The following is an 18,968-nucleotide window of genomic DNA, read 5'->3' as shown; positions in this document are numbered from 1 at the left end:
AGCATCGGCACTGGCTACTACTGCAACTCCAAGAGTGACCAAGCGGTCACCTTCAAAGAAGAAATCGGAAGTGGCACTGGCAAAAGTCTTTGAAAGAAAAAGGAAGACTAAGTCAAATGAACCGGACTCTGAAGAGACTGAGTCTGAGGAGATGCCAAAGAAGGCCAGATAGATGAAGAAGATGAAGAAGAATGAACCGGCAGCGTCTACACCGGTAAATATTGATATCTCCTCATATAAACCTTTGACACTTTGTCAAAGAACAATAAAGAATATTAGGAGAAAAATTACTTCATGACTTAGTAGATTATTACGATGATTTTAGTGATGAGGAGAAAGAAGAAGTACTACAGGAGATTATTATTTATTTGTGTAAGAATGATCGGTCGCCATCAGAGATTAAATCTCAGACACCAAATTCCTTATATAAGGCATTAGATAATAAATGGTGCATTGCCATAGAAAAAGAACGGGAGATTAGGGAGAAAGTCTTTGCACAATACTTTCCCGACCTCTCAAACTCAAAATTATTTGATGTTTTGGACCAAAATAAAGGACTCTTCTTCACAAGGAGAAGAAGACTCTGGCTATTAGAGGGAAGAGTTGATGATGTTGAAAAAGACACTCATCAGTATATGGACCATGCTATCCATGCTCACAAAGCACGTATGGCCAACCTGCAAGCGGAAAAAGAACCAGTTATATCCAAACCGGATGAAGTTTTTGATGAAGAAGGAAACCCGATTGAAGAACCAATCGACACTATTGATGTTGATGCCCTGGATGTAGAAGATGTCACTCAGGACATACCTTCTGAGGGAACGGGACAGGTGCAACAGGCTGAACAAGGCAGTGAGCAAGCCGAGGACAGACAGGAAGCGGCTAAGGAACAGGCAGAGAAGAAAAAGACGGATGAAGATGAGAAAAAGCAGAAAGAGGAAGAGAAGAGAAAAGAGGAAGAGGAGAAAAGAAAAGATGAAGAGAAAAAGAAGCAAGAAGATGAGAGGAAAAAGAAAGAAGAAGAGGATAAGGAAGAAAAGTAGAAGAAAGAAGAGGAAAAGAAGAAGAAGGAAGAGGAAGATAAAGAAAAGGAAAAGCGGAAGGAAGAAGAAAAGAAGAAGAAGGAAGATGAAGAGAAAGAAGAGGAGAAGAGGAAGGAAGCTGAGAGGAAAAAGAAAGAAGAGGAAGACAAGGAACAAGAAAAGAAGAAGGAAGCAGAGAAAAAGAAGAAGGAAGAAGAAAACAAGGCAGCGAAGAAAAGCAAAGCGGAAGAGGACAAGGCAGTGAAAGTAATGAAGAGCACACAGATGGAGACTCCGAAGGCAACCGGGAGTCAATCCAAACCGGCTGATATCACCAGTCCTATCGATCTCCAGTCTGCAAGTGAATCAGAGCTAATGCAAAGCATCAAGGTTGCTCAAGAGCACCTTGAAATCATTCAAAGGAAAAAGGAGCAAGATATAATTCAAGCAGCTGTAGACACCCTTATCGGTTTGATCCCCGGTACCAATCTTCCCAACACTGAATCATCACTAGCAAAGCTTAAGCTACTATGTACAGTAGTGGATGATCAGGTGTAGAGCCTGGAAGAAGCAGCTGAGGCAAATGTCAAGAAAGAGCATCAAAAGGCTCTTAACATTGCTCTGGTGAAGAAGTTGAATGAACTCTGGTCTGAACTGCTGAAAGACCAAAAGGATATAAGGGACGCTTTGGATGAGGGAAATCTACTACTAAGCAAAATTTGTCAACCCCATCTATTCTATGATGATGTGCTAGCTCAGAAGCAAAAGCTTCAAATGGACTTATAGTCTTACTTGAGCACATTTAAGCCACCTTATGATTCCTTTGCAACTTATGGGCAAACCGTTCACCGGTTTCAGATCCAGTCAGCCAAAATGGAGCAAGAGATCAGTACACGGTCTAGAGATTTGCAAGAGCTACAACTGGTTTTACTTCCACATCTACAAATTCTTCAGAAGTGTTATTTGAACTTGGATGCCTTGACAGTTACACAGGAGATGAGCACAGTTGATGCCATGGAAGAATAGGTCTCCTAGATGCAAACAGAGAAAGAAGTGGCCACCTCCCTACTTGAGTCCTGGTCTCTATCAATGAAACAATTTTCGCAGGACTATAAATCAGTTTTTGACAAGTATTATTCCTTGTTGTCATAAACTTTTATTATTTTAATATCAAATGGAAACATGGTTGTTCAGCGGTACTTTGTCATTGTTGGCAAAGGGGGAGAAGTACTCTATCTATTTTGGAGAAGTATAGGGGAGAAATATCTGGCTTTAAAATTTTGCTATATGCTTTGATATATGCTATATGCTTTGATATCTCAATGTTTATGCTCTGTATGCAAAATTGTTATACATTGTATTGATTAAGGGATAGTGTATATGCTTAGGGGGAGCAATTTTGTTAATGGCATGTTTTTGTTGTAAAACACTTAGATGTCAAAATTTTATTTTCCTAAGTGTTGCCATTAATGCCAAAGGGGGAGATTGTTGGCATTTTTTATGTTTATGTTGTGATTGTCATTAATGGACACACACTTGCATTGAGATCCTCTTTATATGTATGAGCTAGAGCTCAACCGGTATCTATTCCAACCGGTATGTTGTATTCTAGTCTTTAGACTATTGGTGATTTTGCAGAATGTGTTTCCCAGTCTGAAGCGGCATGTCAACCCCAAGCGGTTCGTAGATCTCAAGCAGTACGAGGGAGCAAAGCGGCATAACACATTCTTACCAGTCTTCATTTTTGTCAAACCGGCAATTGGTATTTTGTATGAACCGGTAATACTCTGTGATGAGTTACCAACCGGCATTTTGTGATGAGTTATCAATCCACCGATTATTTGATGGAGTTTTTTGTGTCGTGTTACTGAGTATGTCTAGATTCATTGAACCTAGGACATTGAAATGTAATCCTATTGGACCGACATGAAATCAGATTCCTTCATAAGGACATCATGTCTAGGGTTCTAGGTTGTTGTTGAAATTTTTCGTTTTGTGCTAGGGTTTAAGGTGGTTGATGAGTTGTTGTAAGAACGATCTTATCTGAGAAGATCAAGTTGTAACTAAGTGAGAGACAGAGAAGACTGAAGTAATGCTGGAATGCATTAGCTGTGAGCTATACTGGATCTAACCAAGTAATCTTTGCTATCTGATAGATCACACACTTGTTGATTACTCACCTCTTTGACAAGTTTGTAGCCCTTAACCGAGTAGGCTCAGAGTAGCCTTTGTAAAATCCTCTAACAGGGTGGTTCACCTTTGTGAATCTAAAATCCTCTAGCAAGGTAGTCCTTGATCGGACTTATCTCCTAACAGAGATTGAGATTCCTAACAGGATCTGTTCTGGTGAAGAACATTGTAAGACCTTAACCGGTCTGATTTCTATTCTGCAGATAGTGACTTGTGAGTTCCATCTCACCGTGGTTTTTCCCATTTGGGTTTCCACGGCAAATATCTTGTGTTATGGTTGTATTGCTTTTGTGGGTGAACGCTTTATTTGCATTTTGGCTTGCATGTGTGATAACCGATCTGTCTGTTAAATTGTTTGACCAGTTTATCTTTAGACTGTTTAAGTGTTTTAGTGCAGTGTTTTTTGGCATACTAATTCACCCCCCCCCCCCCCCTCTTAGTATTCATCAACATTTTGGAAAAAAAACACATATCTTTTGGATTTTTTGGGGGGAAAAGGGGAGGGAAGAGAGTTGTTGGGCTTCCCATGAAGTTTTCTCTACAAATTTATTTTCTGGTTTTGGGGGTTTTCAAAGAAATTTGGGGAAAAAACTGTTGAAGAAGAAATTAGCAAAAGAGCTTGAGAGATTTTGTTGAAGCTTTTTGGATTTGTGTGCCTTGTCATGGATCTCTTGGGAAATCATTGCTACCTCCTCTGTGTTATTTTCCAGATAGCGAAAGAGGTAGATTTTTTATTCTTACCTCATTGCATGCTAATATTTCTTTTTAATCTATATATAAATGTGTGTTGTTTTACTGAAATGAGTAAATGAAAGGGATAGCTTGTTTGATTTACTGTAATGAGGAAATTTAAAAGAATTATTTGTTTATGGGGGGTATTTGGGGTTTATAGATTATTGAATTTTAATCTCGGAACTAAAATTTACATCTAAGAAAGATTCATTCTAAGGCCCTTATTCTGCAAGTTTTAAATTGTTCTTTGTTTTAATTTCATTTGAAATATAGGGTTAGATTGAATTTAATTATAGATATGTGTATCTGGGCATCTTGAATGCAAAACTTTTATGCTATCTTTACATTAGAAGTATAATGTGAAACTGTGTAATAGGTATTTGGAATTTGTAAGGTTTTTTTTTTACCTGAGAGATTTACCGTAATTCATGTTTGCTTCTCTCTCTCTCTCTCTCTCTCTCTCTCTCTCTCTCTCTCTCTCTCTCTCTCTCTCTCTCTCTCTCTCTCTCTCTCTCTCTCTCTCTCTCTCTCTCTCTCTCTCTCTCTCTCTCTCTCTCTCTCTCTCTCTCTCTCTCTCTCTATATATATATATATATATATATATATATATATCATTTTTTCCATCGATGATATAATGTATGTTTTAGTTTTATGCTCTGTATTTCGTTGCACTACATTTATGTATTTGGTTGTGTGGGGAGCCACACACGTTGTGGGTGGGCTCGACCCACAGTTGTGGGAAAGCCCATTCCCACTATCGTAGGGTGGGGACTCACCCAAAGCAGTGAGTAACCCCCATGACACCCTTATCTTCTCTGTTGTGCGTAATATTCGTCGTCATGTTATCATTGTGCAATGTGATATTTTATTAATATTGATTGTCAGTCGATTCAAAATTAAATGATTCTCATTCAAATAAATAAATAAATGTGTGTGTGTGTGTGTGTGTGTGTGTGTGTGTGTGTGTGTGTGTGTGTGTGTGTGTGTGTGTGTGTGTGTGTGTGTGTGTGTGTGTGTGTGTGTGTGTGTGTCATCATTTGGGTTATCCAGTTGTTGATATTTGTGTTCAATTCAATTTTGATATTTGTGATTATAAAATTTTATATATATATATATATATATATTTGTATGTGTGTGTGTGTGCATGTGTGTGTTAATATATGAATACTTTATCCTCGAATTTTGAATCCTTTATTTATTTTTATTCATCAAAATCATGATTGTAAAATAGCATTAATGTATTATGTTATCGTAGAGGATTGAATAATGAAATGTTGGCTTAATTGTGTGAATAGGAATAGAATGAATTATTAATGATTTGAATTTGGGTTAGTGGAAAATTAAAGTTAAATTTGAATTAATGGATGTATGGAAGTTAAATTGGTCTCTTTGGTATCATTTCAAGATTGTATTCATTTATGTCTGGCTCTTGAAACCATGATATTGTGTTGAATATTGTATATCATTGTGGGTTACATGGTCATGTTGTTTAAATGCTTTTAGAATCCAAAGGGTAGGTCAATGTTTGAGATCATATCTGTGTGTGGTTTCCCTTCGTCATGGAATGTATTGAGATTGGTGTCATGCATTGTTTCTATTGTCCCTTGTTGCATTGAACCATCTTGATTGTTATCGTATTCTAGCAAGTGGGCTAGGCCTTGCTATGGTTGGAACCTTGTCACCTCGTGTTTTGGGTATCATGGCCTTGTGATTTATTTTGGATTCCTAGGTGCAAGTCAAGGGGGAGTGGCTTTCATTGGGGTTCGGGACCCAAAGTGGTCGCCATGGTAACTTAATGAGAGTTTTGTAATCAAGTGAAAACCTAACTAATGAACTTGGGTGGGTAGTTAATTCACGTTAATAAATATTAATTTGTTGCCTCTTTTACCCGCAAATGCTTGTTTAGGTTTGGGGTAAGTATCTAGAAGGCCTGGAATGACGTCCACCAATCTTTTCCCTTCGAAAGGTTGGTGTGGTCCACTAGTGTTTGTGTGGGGGCCATGTGTCAGGAGAGGTCGCCAGGGTAACCTAGGATTGGGGTCGGGACCTAGTAACTCATGGCAACCAAGTGATGACACTCTTCCCTATTGCTACCTAGTGGTAACTTGCGTCTTTTATCCTCCTGTGGAATGCTTGAGCCTCTAGAAGTTGGTTGTTTTACTTTTGTGCCTCCTATGATGTTTATCTTGTGAGCCTGATGTGCGTTCAATCATGTTTATACTCTTATGAGTATAGTATTGATGGTGCTCTTATGAGTCATGTTGGTACCCTTGTATGTTTGTTTCTGCCTTGTGCGTTTGGCTGATACCTCCTAGCATGGGGGATGGACCTTATGGTACCACATGGTTGGGTGGAGTGATATTCGCACCCATTGGGTTTTGGCTCTTTCCACATCATGTTTGAGGAGGCTCTTGAGAAGATTGAAGGCTTTCATTATGTTCCAGATTTATGTATTCATCCCATCATGGGACTCTTGGAGATTGCATCATTTTATGTTCTTATGTATATTCTCAAGCAATGTAATATGTATCTTTTACCTTTGTAAATGAACGATGTTGTATAGCAGTTCCTTGTTTGTCTATTTGGATATTGCCCATCCTTGAGTTACATCGTTATGGGGCCTTGAGGATGATTGCTAGTTGTTAATTATGTATCTTTATATATCTTGTTGAATATATCTCAATGCATGGTGATAGTTTACTCTTTAAAAAAAAATTATTCACATTTTCATTGCTTTTAATGTTTAAGTCCTCTGGGCCTCATAGCGGGACCTTACACTTGGTATCAGAGCCCATGTTCAAACAGTGGGATCTATGGATAAAGTTGTGCCCTTAGTCTGGGTGGTCTTTCTGTCATATGCTTGTCCTTCTGGAGTATCCTTGGGATTGATGTATAGGACCTTGTAAGTCTTGGGTGTTTTGTGCTCCGTGTCTCCTGCCTGTTCTTTCTGAAGATGAGTATAACATGTGTATTCACTTCTAGCTCTTACCTTTTTTATTTTAGTGCTTGTTATGTAAGTGCATGTGCTTTTGATAGCTTTTAAAGAGAATTTTATATGTATCCCTATCTGATGTGGTATTCAGTAAACTAGCTTATTGTGTTGCTCTAATCTTGAAAGGTACGATGATGTGCTTATGTCAAACTTGGAATATGACTCGTTACCAAATCATGAATGAATTGGATGTATTTCTCTCTTCCTTATTCTTTCTACAAATTAAAACTATCTGCACCTTGTGTACGTAGGACATGTTTGATGTGTATACATTCTCATATAACTAAAAGCTTTCTCTCTTCCTTCTTCTTCTCATATTTTGAAATTAAATAAAAAATGATAGTTAAGGATGTGTGTGTAACAATTAGGGGTAGTGAGTGTATAAGCAAGAGGTGTTTTATGTAAGAAAAGATTGTCCATGTAGATCTCATCTTGGAAAATTAGGACCTCTAGCTACATCGCTAATTTTATGAAAATTCATGATAGGTTAATTTGTATGTTTCTAAACAGGAAGTGTAATGAAGTGTAGTCCCATAAAGGTAATATGCATAGGAGAATTTAATCATCTTTGTGTGATCTTGTTGGTTTATGTGCATATGTATGAATTGTTGACTATCAAATTCTCTCCCTCTTCTCTCTATCTAGATATAAGAATTCATAAGGATGATACTAGATGATATATTTGATATTAAATATAAGTATCTAATGTTTATTAATCAATAATTTATGGCTTTGATTAAGGAATGTATGATTAATTATGCATTGAAGACATAAAATGCTTTGTGTTGCATTTAGGATCTCATGTAAACAGAGTTAGTAGGTAGAATACCTTCTTTCATAAAAGCTTTAGGTAGTTCATATGATTTAGTTGTTTGACAGATCATGTTAGAGAATAAGTATGGATTAAAGTAGAGTTATGCATTGCATGTAGTATGTGTATAGGGAACATGAAGTTATTCTTTTGTGGTTTTGTCTTATTGTGAAAGATGGAAATCTTTAGCTTTTTAAAAAAATTCATTGTAGTAAAAAGATATGTAGTTAACTTAAAAGCCTAAGGTGTCTATTATGCATTCTCAAATTCAGTTAGTACATGTGATCTTGGGTGTTGTGTAGTGGTTACTCCCTACAGTGTGGCCGAAATTGGTAACCTTGTGTTGAGATTTTGTTGTGACCGTGATTTCTTTAACTTTCTTATGTATTTTGTTTTGTGATTATGGGGCTAGCATTATTCTTTTGGAATTTCTTTGGAAAGGGATGACCAAAAAATCCTTGTTTCTTTCCATTTAATTTATGTCACTTGTCATTTTTTTGGTGTTGTTGGTTGTCGAAATCATCGGCACTTTTCTTTGTTTAATGTTGAGCTTGACATATTTGTGTCTTGGATTATTTTCTCTTTTGTTTCTGGTGGTCATTTTGAATGTTTGATTTGGCTAGCCCTAGTTGTGTGTTAAGTGTTGTCTCTATCATGTTCACTTGAACCTCTGATAGTGTGTTAAGGGAGGACACTAGGGAGATTGGATCTAGGCATGTTGGGTAACCAAATAGTACTATTAGTAATTTAAGAAAACAAAAGTGTATTCTCTATAATAAAGATCGTTTGTAACCAACTGGATCATAAATTATATTAGGAAGAAGTATGAATTGGATTAAGTAGATTATGCTTTCTGATTTGTGTTTTTGGTGTTAATATTGAGATGAATATCACACCATGAACCTATCTTCATTCAAGGTGCATGGGTTATGGATCTTAGTGGATACATGATGCATTAGTTATATCTAAATTTGAGAATTAAAGCGAAGAATATGTTATGTTTCCCTATTAATGTAGGAAGAAGTGTAAGTGTAGGATGTTGGATTAGGTGAATGTATATCATTTTAATGATGCATACAGTTGTTAAGGAAGTGTAATCATCTTGAAAAGTGTAAGTTTTGATGTTTTACCTTATGACATGTCTACTTTTGGATAAGGAATTCAATATAGAATTTATGTTCTGTGAGACTATTGGTGAAATGATGGTTTTTGAATTATTTAATAAATGTGTTATGACTAATGAGTTCTTCTTGTTCCTGTCTTAGCCTTGCGAATTCGAGGAGTAAGTCGAACTCTAGGGGGGAGAATGTAATGCCCCTCCCTTGACCAGACTTTGTCTAGCCTAGTTTAACTCTGGTTGACTTCTCCTGTTGTTTATGTGATTGGGTGATACTCTCTAATGTAATGACTTTATTATGATTCTGGGATATGTTGTTGGTTATGCATTTTATCTCTATGGATGCTTAGATGTTAGATTATATGATTAAGTACTAACCTTGGACTGACTTATCGATTTTATGTATATATCTTGTGTTCGTTTTCTTGTATGGGTTTGAGTCTGTATGGGGTGCGAGGGGATGATCTTTCATCGCCCACTTCGAAGGGACACAAAATGTCACGATTCTTCTCCACTAGTGTGCATGTATATGTTGGAGAAATATATGCATGTTTTCTCGGTGATGCAACTGTAGGTATCGAGCATCGACTCCACCTAAATCATCAGGTCTAAGCGTGCTCTATGACCCAATGGTAAAGTGAAAAACCAGAGTTATCAATCAGACCCCATTGTACCATCATTCCTATGGAATGGGACCTGTGTCAGGTGACCTTGTTTTGTTGGCCTGTGGTTGTCGAGTCTTGTCCAATATGTCTTTGTGTCTCTCAGTTCCTTATTCCAGAGTATTGTGTGTGTTTATTATGTTAAGAAGAAAATTAATATTAATTTCTTAAATAGATTAATGAATGGGAAATCATTGTAATGTTATATTAAAGTAAAATATTACAACGTTATATTAATTAAAATTGTGGGGTTCATAGATTTAAATTATTTTAATAATTGAAAAGATTATTTTTTTATAAGACTTTTTTATTAATTATTTTGTAATTTAATCTATTTTATTTCTTGGAAATTAATTCAAAAAGGAAAATAACATTTATTTATGTTAATTCAAATTGCGTGTGGAGAGTTACAAAAAAAATAAAGTAATTAATGGAATTTAATTAATTGGGAATCTTGCATGCATATGAGGAGATACATTTTGGAAAAAGAAAAACATATCTTTTGGATTTTTTTGGGGGGGGAAGAGGGAAGAGAGTTGTTGGGCTTCCCATGAAGTTTTCTCTGCAAATGTATTTTTTGGCTATGGGGGTTTTCAAAGAAATTTGGGGAAAAATCTATTGAAGAAGAAATTAGCAAAGGAGCTTGATAGATTTTGTTGAAGCTTTCAAGATTTGTGTGCCTTGTCGTGGATCTCTTGGGAAATTATTGCTACCTCCTCTGTGTTGTTTTCCAGATAACAAAAGAGGTAGATTTCTTATTCTTACCTTCATTGCATGTTAAATTTCTTCTTAATCTGTGTGTTGTTTTACTGAAATGAGTAAATGAAAGGGATAGCTTGTTTGATTACTGTAATGAGGAAATTTAAAACAATTGTCTATTTATGGGGGGTATTTGAGGTTTATAGATTCTCGAATTTTAATCCCAAAACTAAAATTTATATATGGGAAAGATTCATTTTGAGGCCCTTGTTTTGCAAGTTTTAAATTATTCTTTGTTTTAATTTCATTTGAAAATCTGAGGTCAGATTGAATTTAATTATAAATCTATGTATTTGTCTTGAATTCAAAAAATTTATGCTATCCATACCTTAGAAGTATTTTGTGAATCTGTGTATTGGGTATTATGAGTTTAAAGTTTTTTAAGAGATTTACCGTAATTCATGTCTACTTGTCTCCGTATATATATATATATATATATATATATATATGTGTGTGTGTGTGTGTGTGTGTGTGTGTGTGTGTGTGTGTGTATATGTATATATACATATACACATATATGTATGTATGTATATATGTATATATACATATACACATATATGTATGTATGTATATATGTATGTATGTACGTATGTATACATATACATGTATCTATATGTATGTATGTATACAATGTATATGTATACATATACATGTATATGTATGTATGTGTTCCCACGCGTTACGCACCCGTCCACTTTGTTCTCAACTGCCCATAGTACATTGATACATATATGTGTATATACACATATACACACAGATATATATATATATATATAGGGCTTTTTTTCCTTTTTTTCTTTTTTCTTTTTTTTTAAAACTGCAGACAGTTTTTTCCTCCACGAGAAGCAATAGATGGAGGGCTTTTTACTGTCGGAAAGTGCAGCTTTAAGTACAGGAAGGGAGTATAAACATAGTTGGACTAATTGACCAATTGATATTTCATAGCAAAGCATTAGATTTCCTCACGTGTTGATCCATTCTCTGATAAACCCAGAGCATCAGCAGCAAAACTGAGAAAAGCTTCGCCATTTGAAGATTTGGATTGGATATATGCAATCAATAAGGGCCCCTGCACTTTATTTACAATCTTTTTGAATTGTTTATTATTCATGCCCGAATCAATCAAATGCTTTGGATCCTTCCAATCTAGCAATGTCATGTGAATTCATAAATGATAGCGTTTCCTGAAGCTTAGTTAGCTATCTATTTCATGCAGCCTTGTAAAGGTTGCGTTTGAATACCGAAACGAATAGCAGCAAATCTAAAATGCCCACCTACAGTGATATAACCAATTTACTGCGTAGGTGATATGGTCAAATATTATCCTATCGGAGGTCAATATCATTATAATATTTTCATAAATGTGCACGTGTGTGTGCGTGTGCGTGTGCGTGTGCATGTGGGTGTACGTGTATGTATGTATATATGTGTATGTGTAATATTGTGTCATTGAAGGGAAATTCTTTGTAGATGATAGTTAGAATGGTTTCATGCTTTTGCAAAGTCATTTTTTATTTTTGGATGGTCTTACTATTACCTTTTGGATTGAAGCATGGTGTATGGAAGCCTAACAATCCACTCATGGAGGGCTATTTATCTCATTGATATAACCAATATTTTGGCACACTATATCGACAAACTTACTATAGTTAATTTATTTTTGACATACTAAGTCTCCCTACCACATTACTATGAAGCCCATACATACCTTTTTCCTCCAAATAAAACTTTTTTGAGCACATGAAATTAAAATTATCACATAGATAAATCCACCACTTTGTCATCTACAACCATGTGACACCCTTTTATTTGTTTTGTCCACATACTCACAAACATTTGTTCATTACAAATGGAGAAATCAAATCTCATATCTGTCAACGATTTCATTAAATGGCCAATAGATCAAATAACTTACATTGATTGAGATATAATCAATAACAAGTGAAAAAACTGGATAAGTTTTAGTTGCATGCCACTAACTTTCCCTGTTTTTTAGGATCCCTTACGGCATATTTTGGTCCATTCAACTCTCAATTGTTTCAATGCCAAAGCCCTGGACTTTTATTCAAGGAACATTAGGAGCTTAATAATGTATAAATTTAATGGAAATCAATTACAAGTTTTCACCCAATCATTCTTGACAAAATGTAAAAGTCACATTACTAAACACAAACCACGAATAAGACGCAAGAGGCAAATCTTCACATCCAAAATATTTATGAATTTCTTATAAGACAAACATAATAATAAATTTTAATATATTTATTGAATATTATAATATAAGTGTTCTTTATTATTAGATATTCAACAATGTAAATATATTATTTAATATAAATTTATATTTTCTTATTTTAGATTGCATTATATAGGAAGTATTATACATTACAAAATATAATTCTACATGTATTAATATAAATATATTATAAATTATTAAATAATCTGAAATAAAAAAATAATTAAGGTAATAGTTGGAGGGTTCTTCTAATGGCTTCTCTTGCTCGAGAATCTATGATTTCAAAAGGCTCTCTTACTCACTCCTACATGTGACTTCGCTATCTTATACACATTATTGATTCCCTTTTAAGTCCACAATTCTCATGTTTTAGATCTGAAATAGTACAAAGGGAATAACTATTTATGGGCTATAAAAAATTAACTTTCCAACCAATTTTTGGTTGGGATTTTTTCCCCATTTGTACATACAGTAGATGATTGTTGAAAAATATATGTGGTTAATATTTTCAATTTATAGTCATCTATTTCAAGCTAAAATTTATTGTTTAGTTAAAAAAATGTTCTTCATTTCATAGAACATATTCTTTCCAATTCACTTAGATGTATGACGAGAATTATCTACAAGTAAATTAAACTTATTTGAATATGTTCAAAAAGACACCTTGAAATATATGCCATATTTTTTTGAGCCTAAAACAAAAGGAAAAAATATATCTTTTATCTCTTTATTTTCCTTAAATTTTAGAAATATTTAAATTAACATTACTTAATCAAAAGTTTAAAATAGCTCAATGTCGTATTGTTTATAAATTTATAAGATGTACCACATAATTAGTGATGCTCTGCAAAAAGGATTAGAAAATCTGTTTGATGGCAACACACACAAGAGCACAAGAAACAAACATTAGTGTTAGCAACAAAAGATTATCCTAAACAGGCATATCAAGAGAGATATTAAGCATGAAATAGAAAGCATATAAACATAGAATAAAATAGCTAATCAAGATGCTCATAGTTGCTCCTCCCTTGTTCCTCTCCTCTCCAAGTCCCAAATGAGTGTAGCTCTCAGCTTTTAGCACTAGCCATGGATGCGATATGGAGATTCAAGATAGTTGAATATGATAAGCAAATGCTATGCAAGTGTAGATAGTGATGCTATGAAAAAGCTCTATGCTAATGCCAGTATAACAACAATACTCTAATGCTTCTCTTCTTTGCTTGAGGAGAAGGGTTCTATTTATAGAAGAAATGGGGAAATGAAGGGTTAAGATTGAGCAATCTTAACAAGGGTTAGGATTGAAAGTTGGGGATCCATGTGCACAATTGGCACCAATAAAATGGTGACAAGTGTCAACATAGGATTGGGTTGAGAGAAGAGGTTGGAGGCATTAAAGGCCTGAGAAGACCTCATGGTTATCTAGAGGCTAAGGGTCAAGTCCAAATTAAGATTACCCACTGATTTAAGAGTTAATCCAAGGATAAACCTTAGTGCAAATGTTTAAGAGATAATCATGGTCAAAGCATTAATGGCCTGATGAGACCTTTGGGTTGGGTAGAGGTTGAGTCAAAACAAATGTTTTAACCATGTGGGAGGGTTTGAGGTAACCATTAATGGTTATTGGAGACTTTGGGGATTAAGTGGTTGAAGGTTGAAAGCCTTCAATGGTTATCAAAGACTTTGAGCCATTTAGTGGTTGAAGGTTGAAAGCCTTCAATGGTTATCAAAGACTTTGAGGGTTTGAGAAGTGACTTCCCTTTTGCTTAGGAATGTGACAAAGTTTAGAGAAGGGGTTAGGTTATTTAGAAGTGATTAGAAAATTCTAGAAGGGGTTTAGGCATGCAAGTGGATTTTGTAGGAAAATGCAAGTGGGAGAAATTTTGGTATTTTCAATTAAAATAAAATCATTTATTTCAATTAAATGGTGTAATTTGCATTTGGATAAATATTCAAATAAATATTAATTTATTTAAATGAGAAAAATGAAGATAAAGCATTAAAATGCTTGAAGACTTTGAGGGAAACCATTAAAGGCTTGAAGACTTTAAGGAAAACCATTAAAGTCTTAAGAAGACTATAGAAGGAAGCCATCAAGTTTGAAGACTTTAAAGCCATCAAGTTTGAATACTTTAAGGGAAACCATTAAAGGTTTCAAGTGGGTGAGGATAAATAGGATTTTAAATAAATAATTTATTTAAAATAGTTGTGCAACTTGCTTTTGTAGGAAAATACAAGTGGGTGGAGGATAAAGGTGATTTTAAATAAATTATTTATTTAAAATAATTGTGCAACTTGCTTTTGTAGGAAAATACAAGTGGGTAGAGGATAAAGGTGATTTAAATAAATGTTAATTTATTTAAAATAATTGTGCAACTTGCATTTGTAGGAAAATACAAGTGGGGGGAGGATAAAGGTGATTTAAATAAATGTTAATTTATTTAAATGTGAGAGAGTATTTAATTAAATAAATATGATTTATTTATTTAATTAATGGTCTGAATTTGGTTAAGTGAATTAAATCAAATAAATTGAATAATTTATTTAATTAATAGGAGAAGAGGGTTAAGATGAATTAATTATTAATTGATGGTTAAATAATCAAATAAATACTAAGTATTCATTTAATTAAGTGGACAGATTTATGTGACTACAATTAGTATAATCTATAGCCAGATAGAACTATATTGTATATTTTATTAAGTAGAATTCCTAAAATAATTTGGAAATTTTCTACAATCTTACAAAGTTAAAATGAATAAATATACAATAAAATGAAAGCAAGTGTGGTTTTGGAGACGCATATATATCCCCCAAGATAACCTAGACAACTATTATTTATACACAAGTCAATGAGATGCTTCTACATGAAATCACATTCTCTAGACTTAGAAGACATAAATGTAAAAGAAAATGAAGGTTGAAGTTACAAATTCGACTATCTATAGCTCACTATATAGATGGTGCACTAAGTTACTCTAATAAATATAAAACCGACCAATACTCACTTCAACAAATAAATTCGCATATATACTCCACTAATGCTACCTTAAGATCAACTATGCATATGATAAAAAACCCATCTTCACTAAAAAATTGAAATAAAATAGAATAACCATATTAAATATATCCAATATTATAATTGTTGGAAATCTTACTTAAAGTATTACAAACTTATCAAATATATTGTTACGTGCACACTTTGGTAAGGTTAGTGTGGGTAAGATCTAAACTATCTAGTTTACTCAAACCCAATATTGACATCTCGGCTAACTTGCTCTTGAAGCTTATTGCCAATATCAGGGTCCCCATAGACACCAAAACTTAAAAAACCAATTTAAAAAATCATGAATATCATATTCCTCCTTAAACTTTGATATATAATGAAGGCATATAAGTTATATCACATATTTTATAAATATAATAAAGTACAATGATCATGTAAAGTTCTATCAATTAATACAAAATGACTTATAATATTGCTGACTTATTGTTTTCTCAAGTCGATACAACAAGTTGGACTTATTTCTAACTTAGCATTTTTCTCTCCAAATATTAGTTGGAGGCACTTCTACACTTTCTTATGGCACTTCTACCACTGTTAAAAGAAAATTTATTAATGGCAAAATGAGGAAAAAACAGTTTTTATCCTATACCATTGGAATTTAAGTTGTTGGCCAATTTAAAATGAAACTAACTATGGATTTTTTTATTACTGAATATAAGCTGAATTAAATTATATCTTTGTTATTATATTATTTGTCAATTTTATTTCTTTTTGTTTATTATATTATTTTAATGGACATAAAAAAAGTTTTTGAATTGGTTCATATATATTATTATACGAAGGAACATAAGATATTAAAGTTCAACACAACAATAAAGAATTATAAAAAATTTGCATTAAAAAATATACAATGTAATAAAAACATAAATACATTAATAAGATAAAATTATGTATTAGAAACACTTAAATGTGTTATTGAACTATGTTCTATCTTTTTGAACAGCTAATAATATACTTAATAAAAATAATTAAGAAAAAAAAAACTATGGAAACAAGCTATTTTTTATAAACAACTAATACTATATTTAATTCAAAACAAACTTATTAGGAATATTAACAATATGTTATGCATTAATAAGGTTATGAATATGTTTATAGTTAATATTGAAAAAATTGAAATAAAAAATTTATGCTAATTAGTTCTTGAATAAATTGTATCATTTTGAAAAAATAGATATATATTGTTAAAGATATTTCATTGATTTAAGCAATATTTTAATAATTTAAAAAATTATTTAAATTTTACTTTATTTAAAAAATTATTAACAAATTGATACTAATAAGAACAATAATGGTTTTTGAATTACAACTCAACCATATTTTTTCTTAGTAAATATGGTTGTTATCTAACCATATAAATCATGTTTTATTAGTAGTTTCTTGTTCAATTATTGGACCTTGTGTAAAGCTCTTTACAATTGACTCTCTAACATTTTTCCTAAGAAATATATCCTATCTTATGCACAATAAATATTAATAAAGATACGTTGAGAAATGGAATAAAGCAGCTATAATGCTGATCAAAAAAGTAACATGAACCTTAACATTGGGACCTAATACCCATGAAAAAACATATGATTTGTAGACATGGCCATCTTAACATTTTACACAAGGACATCTTTAACATTTTACACCACTAAAAATACAACCCATTATCCATGGATATTGCAAAAGACATTCAATGGGAGGAACATAGTGATTGATTCTGCAAAATGAAAAATCTTGTAACAACTCTTAAACAAATACTATTTAGAAAAATGAAAGCATAAACTAAAAATATGTCTTTGAAGAACAATTGGAAAGGTAACATGGCAAGATCATCTTCTCATACCAATTTTTTTTTCTCATTTCTGCAATTTCACTAGCACCCTCTACATACATTTTCATTGTTTTGGTATTCTATCAAGTTTTCAACTCCTTGAGTTTTTTTTTATACTACTATTTCACATATAACTTGTATATTCAGGTTATTTTAACTTACTTTCATCATCCAAGGGCATCAATACAATTTCCTTCTCGCATACTCGTGTGTCATGGAATTCAAGTTCAAGAAAATAATATATAGCAAGGCTTTAGTAAAATACGGTTTTGTCTCTTATACTACTCAAAGTTATGACATTGAGATCAACATAATACACTTCATAACAAAATAAAAATTGAGAAACTTACTGATTCTACTAATGAATTTCCTTCTTTCTCTTGCTTTCACAACAAAGAAGGCAATGATAGGTGTGGAAGCATTTGTTTGAAAATTTATTGTTTATCATGTTTGCGTATAATGTAACTGGAATTTGATTACACTACTCAATTGTATTTTTTAATCTACCTATTTATAGGATGAACCGGATTTTTTAAATTCATTTGAATAATGTTAACTATTGGCTCAAGAAGAGTTTGGCACTTGTGAACAAAATCAAGATGACAATAGTTTACAAACTAGCATGCTCATTACACCCTCTTCTACACCTTTCCATTTTCACCAAAAACATTTTCTTTGTTTGTCACTTAAAACCTAAGCACACTTTTCATCAATGTAGATATACTCTAAATTGTGAAAAAGTTAAGTTTGAGCAATTTCAATTGCACTAAAATGCCTTTACAATATAGTATTGTATAACTATACATTAACACAATTAATTGTAGGGCATGCCACGTAATTTGGATATTCAATCAAATTGATATATTCATTTTCCACATGTCCTTTTCTCCAAGTGCTAAGATTTACTACCTTTAACTCACTAGTTTTTAGCAAATGGCAGGGACTATAGCTTTATCACAGCTCTTGTTCAAAAGAGGTATGCTCATAACTCCAAATTTAATATCCATAAGAAATTTTAATTGAGTTTTCTTTTAAAAAGATATGAGCTTTCTTTTTTATAGAAATCTTTTGCAATATGTGTCTATGTGTCTTGTTTTGCTGCCACGTTTTTGCATAAATGAAAAATTGAAATTATTTTAATTTTCTATGTTTATTTTTGTTAAGTATTCAATACTAGTATTCAATCTACAATAATAAACAATTAGACATCTAACAAAATTTAATAAGCTCAATTGGTCCAAAATTTTATTTCGTCATATGTACTGTACAAATTTTATTATTGCTTACCTTTCTGAATTTCACATATGCCAAAAAAACAAAATCCACTTTAATTTTTATTATCTTTATGCAGTTCATTTCAAAGTCACTATCTTCTAGACTTTCAATTTTTAAAAAATAGACATTAATATCTATAATATTATGTACCAAATTTTATTTCCTTAGATGCATTTTACTATTTTATTATTGCTTTCATACATATTTGTATAGTTTGCGAATGTCACATATGCAAAAAAAACTAAAATTTATTTTAATTTTATTATTTTTATGTGATTCATTTTAGGGTCAC

This window comes from Cryptomeria japonica, chromosome 2 (assembly GCF_030272615.1).
Source record: "Cryptomeria japonica chromosome 2, Sugi_1.0, whole genome shotgun sequence".
In the NCBI taxonomy this organism is placed as follows: Eukaryota; Viridiplantae; Streptophyta; class Pinopsida; order Cupressales; family Cupressaceae; genus Cryptomeria; species Cryptomeria japonica.
The sequence above is the reverse complement of the archived record's forward strand: the minus strand, read 5'-3'. Positions refer to the sequence as shown.